General features: G+C 40.5%; 1 protein-coding gene across 1 annotated transcript in view; it reads right to left on the bottom strand.

Moving 5' to 3' along the window:
- The window catches only part of RGS22 (regulator of G protein signaling 22), a 90,223-nt gene extending 85,657 nt beyond the window's left edge, over positions 1–4,566 (bottom strand). Inside the window, exon 1 of the mRNA XM_023763620.1 lies at positions 4,504–4,566. The gene's annotated coding sequence lies outside the window, so the exon portion shown is untranslated. The remainder of the gene's footprint in view (positions 1–4,503) is intronic.
- Between the last annotated feature and the right edge of the window lie 1,472 nt (positions 4,567–6,038).

The raw sequence follows: 6,038 nt of genomic DNA, 5'->3' as shown, positions 1-6,038 counted from the left end.
CGAAAGGGGCTGGGGAAAATGAGCCCAGGCCCGGGCTTCTTTTGGCTAAAGAAAGGCAGAGAAAAAGGGGGCCTTGGGTTTCAGGCTCAGGGGGGTTTTGCTAAGGGGATGAACTGTCCACTGCCCATGGCTGCCCTGGTTGCAGGCCCTCCTGGGGTTCCCTCAGAGTTTTAGGAGGTGCATGCTGTGGGGGGAAGAAGGGGGCGGGAGAAGCAGACATGTTCCTGGGAGGGAGAAGCAGGTGCTGGGACCTTTCGTTTTGAGGGATTTTAAAGGATGAACGGTTAAGGAAGGTCTTTAGGAGAGGATCCCAACAGAATATTCATCAGCTTTATGCTGATGGACCAAAATGAGGTTTAGTCTCTAACTTCGTTGTCCTTCAGTGTGGTTGGCAAATGGCACTAATTGGATTTCTGTATCTGTCTCTTTGAGTAGGGTGGCTGGGGAGGAGAAGTGCAAACCATTTACTCTTGAGTGTCCCTGGCTTAGGGAAGGTAGTATTTACTAGATGGCTGAACTGCTGTTCAACTATCTGCCTCAGTGTCCCTAGTCGGCTTGTCCTGGCTCACGAGCTTGTCCTGTCTCAATGGGACCTTGGGCATGTCATCTTCTGATACAGAAGTATCCGAAATCTAGATGACCTAAGATTTTAGATTGAGAATCTAAAGACTTCGATTGTAGGGGAGCATTGGGAGGGGGTGGCAGAGGAGGGGAGGCAGAAGAACAGAACATTAGAAGGCTTATTTATTTCTCCCCTCTAACATAAAATATGTTTTTAAAGAAGGCTTATTTATTCCAAGTATCTTACATGGGAGATGTAGAAATAAAAACATAATCATCCTGAAGCAGCTTTGGGAGATACAGAAGCAAGGGACCCATCCTTGGTCTCAGGAAATTTACAATGTGGCCCCTGAGATAAAGTAGAGAGAAGGAATTAATCACACGCTCTTTCGTTAGAGAAGTCTAATCTGCCACCCGATTCCTGAGCGCCCTGTAAGATATCTCTCCAGATGGTTTCCTCACCTACACCTGACCACCTCCAGTCGCGGGGCGCTCACTCCTTCACAAGCCAACCCATTCTCTTGTTAGAAAACCAACTTTAAATGTCTTTCTTCTAGTGAGTACAAATCAATTTCCTCAGAAATGCTGGAGGCCCTGGTTCTGTCCTCTAGCTTCACAGACTATGTCAACTCCTCTTCCTCAAGCAGATCCTCAAATACTATGTGGAAAGAGCTGCTCCATTCCAAGCCCCTGTGCATTCCCCAGCCAGGTTCAATACCCACACTTCTCTCAACCCGTCCTCACCTACCGTGGTCTCCAGAGCATTCTTTAGCTGAGTCTACCCGAGGCCAGTTTGGCAGGACAACTCAGTATATGGCACCACGAACGGAACACGATATTCCAAACGTGGGCTGACAGTTATATCCAATCTTTAAAAAAAACAACATTCACTCCATGCTCCAGACTAATATTTTTCTTGATCTTAACTATACTTTTATTAACGCACCCTACAAACCCATTAGCTTTGTTTGTTTTAGCCCATTTCAGATGACCATGATAAAAATGAGGCCAGATTCTGTAACAGATAGTGACCCACACTATCAGTTAATCCCTCTGTTGCCAGTTCTAGAGTCATTAAAGGGCAGTAGGGCAAGCTTCTGAGCCATGTGGACCTGGGTGGACAGCCATTTACTAGCTCAGTGACCTAAAATTGGAAAAAAAAACACCAGTTCACTGCAATGTTTCATTCAAGTCTCTGATTTTTCAAAGTCAAAGCCAATGACAGATTGGCGTGGCACAGATGATCCTCTAGATTAATAAAGATCCGCCCATCTAATTAAAGAGTGACTATCTCCTGTTCCAGGAATAGAGGATGAGATGGCCTAGCTATGAAGGAAAAGGAAAGAGAAGTACCAGTTCTGGCCCAGGCACTTTATATATATCACCTCATTCATAACAAAAGGTAAGATAACTCTATTGCTTTCACGGAGGGAAAAAATCAAGAAATTGAGGAATTAAGAAATGTGTCTAAGATCACAAGGGTGATGAGTGAAAGAGCTGGGCTGAAACACAGTTCTGCCTCACTCCTGTTACTACCCACTGCACTGGGAAGATTACGTGGTTAACGGGGGTGGGGGTACCCAGGGGAGGCAGGACGGCTATGTTAGGCACGAGTCTACGAAGCTAGAGATAAAGCTAGAAAAGTCAGGTCAAGGCCAAATTGGAAAAGGTCTTGAATTCCATACATAGGAATTTGGACTTCAATCTGTAGGCTATTGAGAGTCAACCCCTACTGGCTATGGTTAGTGAGCCATCCAAATATTTGAAAACTAATCTCAGAGACAATAATCAGGGCTTTGGAGATGCTTTAGAAAGCAGCATACGTTGGAGCGTGTGTTGGGTATATTGTTTTAGACCGAGTTGGGAGGGAAAGTTTTCTGAACAGGAGTGATTTAAGTCAGGCAGAAAGTGACACACATATCTGAGGGAAGAGTATTCCAGGCTGAAAAGCCCTAAGTACACTGGCATATTCCAGTTTGAGAAACGTGAAGGAGGCCAGTTAGGCTGGAAAAGAACTATCCAGGGGGAAACAAGTAGGAAATAAAGTTCAAGAGATGCCAATAGCCAGATCATACAGGATTTTGGATTCCATTCTTAGTGTAATGAGAAGACACTAAACAGAGTTTTGAGCCAGAGGTAACATGATTCAATTATTATTATTATTTAATGAAATCATAATACATTACATTTATGGTGCCCTAACATACCTATCCATAACTATACCCCCCAAAAGAAATTAGTTTGGCATATTTATTCTCAGTAAACCCATGCTAGCTTCTAATTCTTAGCTAAGCACTGATAAACCAAACATTACTAATCTGTTCTAGAATCTTGCCAGGAACTTCATTTAGAATCCATCATTCCTTCTCTTCCTTAGTTCCTTTTGGAAACCTGTGACATTTCCCCTTCTCGCATCTTGTGTTGTGAAGCATGGGGAGTTAATAGGAAGACTGTGTGGTACCAAATGTAGTTGCAAAGAGGGAGGGAGGAAGGGAGGGAGGGAGGAATGGAGAGAGGGAGGGAGGGAGGATGGAAAAGCAGAAGCAGTCCATGAAATATATGAAAGCTAGAGATAAAGGAATCAGTTGGAGTGGGATGAAAACCATGACTGCATAGACAGAGTTCAACAGAAATCACACTGTGATTTCACATAAAGCCTGAAAGAAAACATACAAAAAATGGTAACATGTATTCTAACTGGATGGCTGATTTTTTTCTCACGTTTTAGGTAAATTTTCTATACTACGGTTATATTGCTTCTGTCATTTTTAAAGTTAGACTTTTTTTTAAAAGGTAGGTAGGCAGGGGAATTTATTTTCTGAAGCAAGTGAAAGTCAAGATAATCATAAATCTTGAGACAATGAAATGTAAATCTTGAGAAACTAAAATCAGACCCAATACAGAGATTTTTTTTTTTAGTTTTAAACAGCTTTATTGAGATATAATTGTTGTCTTGAAAATAATTCTTAAAAGTGTGGCCGAAACCGGTTTGGCTCAGTGGATAGAGCGTCGGCCTGCGGACTGAGGGGTTCCAGGTTCGATTCCAGTCAAGGGCATGTACCTGGGTTGCGGGCACATCCCCAGGGGGAGATGTGCAGGAGGCAGCTAATCGATGTTTCTCTCTCATCGATGTTTCTAACTCTCTATCTCTCTCCCTTCCTATTGATTTCAGAGAGGGAGGGGGTATTTTAAGTGTTTCTTACATGTTTCTAATCATTTCGGCTGCCTCCTGCATGCCTCACACTGGGGATCGAGTCTGCAACCCAGACATGTGCCCTGACCAGGAATAAACCTCTCAGTTCATGGGTCGACGCTCATCCACTGGCTGAGCTTCTTATATTTTCTGATATTCTATCATTATCATTTCTGTTCGAAACCTAAAATGGGAGATGTGCAGGAGGCAGCTGATCGATGCTTCTCTCTCATTGATGTTTCTAACTCTCTATCCCTCTCCCTTCCTCTCTGTAAAAAAAGTCAATAAAATATATTTTTTAAAAAGAAAGAAAAACTCTAGCTTTCTTCAATACAAATAATTCCTAAATATGATTCAAACCCAAATTATTAACTCCACAAAAAGATACAAACCTACATAAATGCTTCAATTAATATATATTTTTTAAATCCTTACCCAAGGATATGTTTATTGATTTTAAAGAGAGGAAAGGAAAGAGAGAAAAGAGAGAGAGGGAGAAAGGGACATCAATCGGCTCCCTCCCCTGTGCCCTGACCAGGGATCAAACCCACAACACCCTGACGGGGATGGGACCCGCAACCTTTCTGTGCACAGGACCACGGGGCAAAGCTCCAACCAACTGAGCCACACCAACCAGGGCTATATTGTTTGAAAATATTATCCCTGATAAATCTGTCTTACAAGATAACCCAGTGATTACAATGTTTTGCTTTGATAATATATTCAATAGAACATAATAATACACTCACTGGAAGGCTTAGGAATTCATTAAAGTAGTCCACAAGGAAATTATCTGTTGCCAAAGAATCTTCCTGCAAAAAAACAAACAAACATAAAAATACAATGTTATGCTTACACTAAGATGTTTTAAAACATGCCAATATTATTCACTAATTCCGCTATCAATAGATTATATGTAGATCTTCACATCTTTTTCAGTCAGTCAACACTGAATCCTCACTATAAGCTAAGCAAAGTGCTACAACCTCTGAAGGGAGAAACTGGAAAATAAATAAAGTGGAGCAGACCCTTAAAATGTACTAGCCAATGTACTAGCTGGGAAACAGAACATGTGAAAATATAGCACACTTAAATGAAACATCGACAAATACAAAATACTACACATGGTAAATTTCCCACAGACTTATTCAAATCTACATTTAGTAAAAATAAGGGCAGAGCAGTAAAGACAGAACCAGTGATTTGGGGTTAACATGAAATTGCCTAATGAAGGTGATAAGCTAAGTAAAGAAAACATTCTACTGCTTCCCTCTCAGAAAGATACTTCAGTGATCTGGGGCCTGCTTAACTTTTGCATGAAGAAACTTTGACAATGTATGTGTTCGAAGAATAAAGATTGTATACATTTTTCCATAACTATTTCATCCCCCAATGTAGTCACTTTTAAAGTTGGCAAAATTGGAAAGCCACTGCCAAGAGCAAATTCTCTCTTCCAAATAAAACACCTTATTTTATTAGTAATTGTTTCCATTGTGTCAAAAGCACAACATGGCATACTCTGCTGTATAGTACATGTGTTTATTTTGTTATTCATAATTATATTTCAATTTCACAAATCTAACATGAAAGTTAATAATATGACGATGCTATTATTTCCATATGGCTGATTATTTTCTTTTTATACTGACCAATTTTTTTCAAAATGTTTTGAAGTACAGTGTAAAAGTATAAGGAAGATATGATAGTATATTAACACCTACTTTAAAAAATAGATTTCCAGCCCTAGATGGTTTGGCTCAGTGGACTGAAGGGTCCTGCGTTCAATTCCAGTCAAGGGCACATACCTGGGTTGCAGGCTCGATCCCCAGTAAGGGGCATGCAGGAGGCAGCCAATCAATCTTCTCTCTCATCATTGATGTTTCTATCTCTCTCTCCATCTCCCTTCCTCTCTGAAATCAGTAAAAATATTTTTAAAAAGTAGATTTCCAGGGTAATTTCTTTAGGTAATTGTAGGATTGAGATGGAGTTATAATCACTTACAGGATTTATACCAAGGAACTTATTAAAATCTGAACTGATGAAAATATCAACAACAAACTTAGGATCTCATAAGTCTACCACCGCCATAATGGCACCTCAGTAACATATTCTCAGGGTTCTGTTTGGCAAAGATCTAATAAAGCAGAACAAGGAAGATAACATTTGGTGGCAGCTATAAGATGAATAACCTTTCAAATTTTGCCTTTCCAAATTACTTTAATCTTCCGGACTTTATTTAGTGAACTATGTAGTTTCTGCTAACTCTCGGGGGAAATCAATTGAA

The sequence above is a fragment of the Myotis lucifugus genome, unplaced genomic scaffold (genome assembly GCF_000147115.1).
Source record: "Myotis lucifugus unplaced genomic scaffold, Myoluc2.0 scaffold_294, whole genome shotgun sequence".
In the NCBI taxonomy this organism is placed as follows: domain Eukaryota; kingdom Metazoa; phylum Chordata; class Mammalia; order Chiroptera; family Vespertilionidae; genus Myotis; species Myotis lucifugus.
Note: the sequence above shows the minus strand (reverse complement) of the source record. Positions and strands in the feature narration are given on the sequence as shown.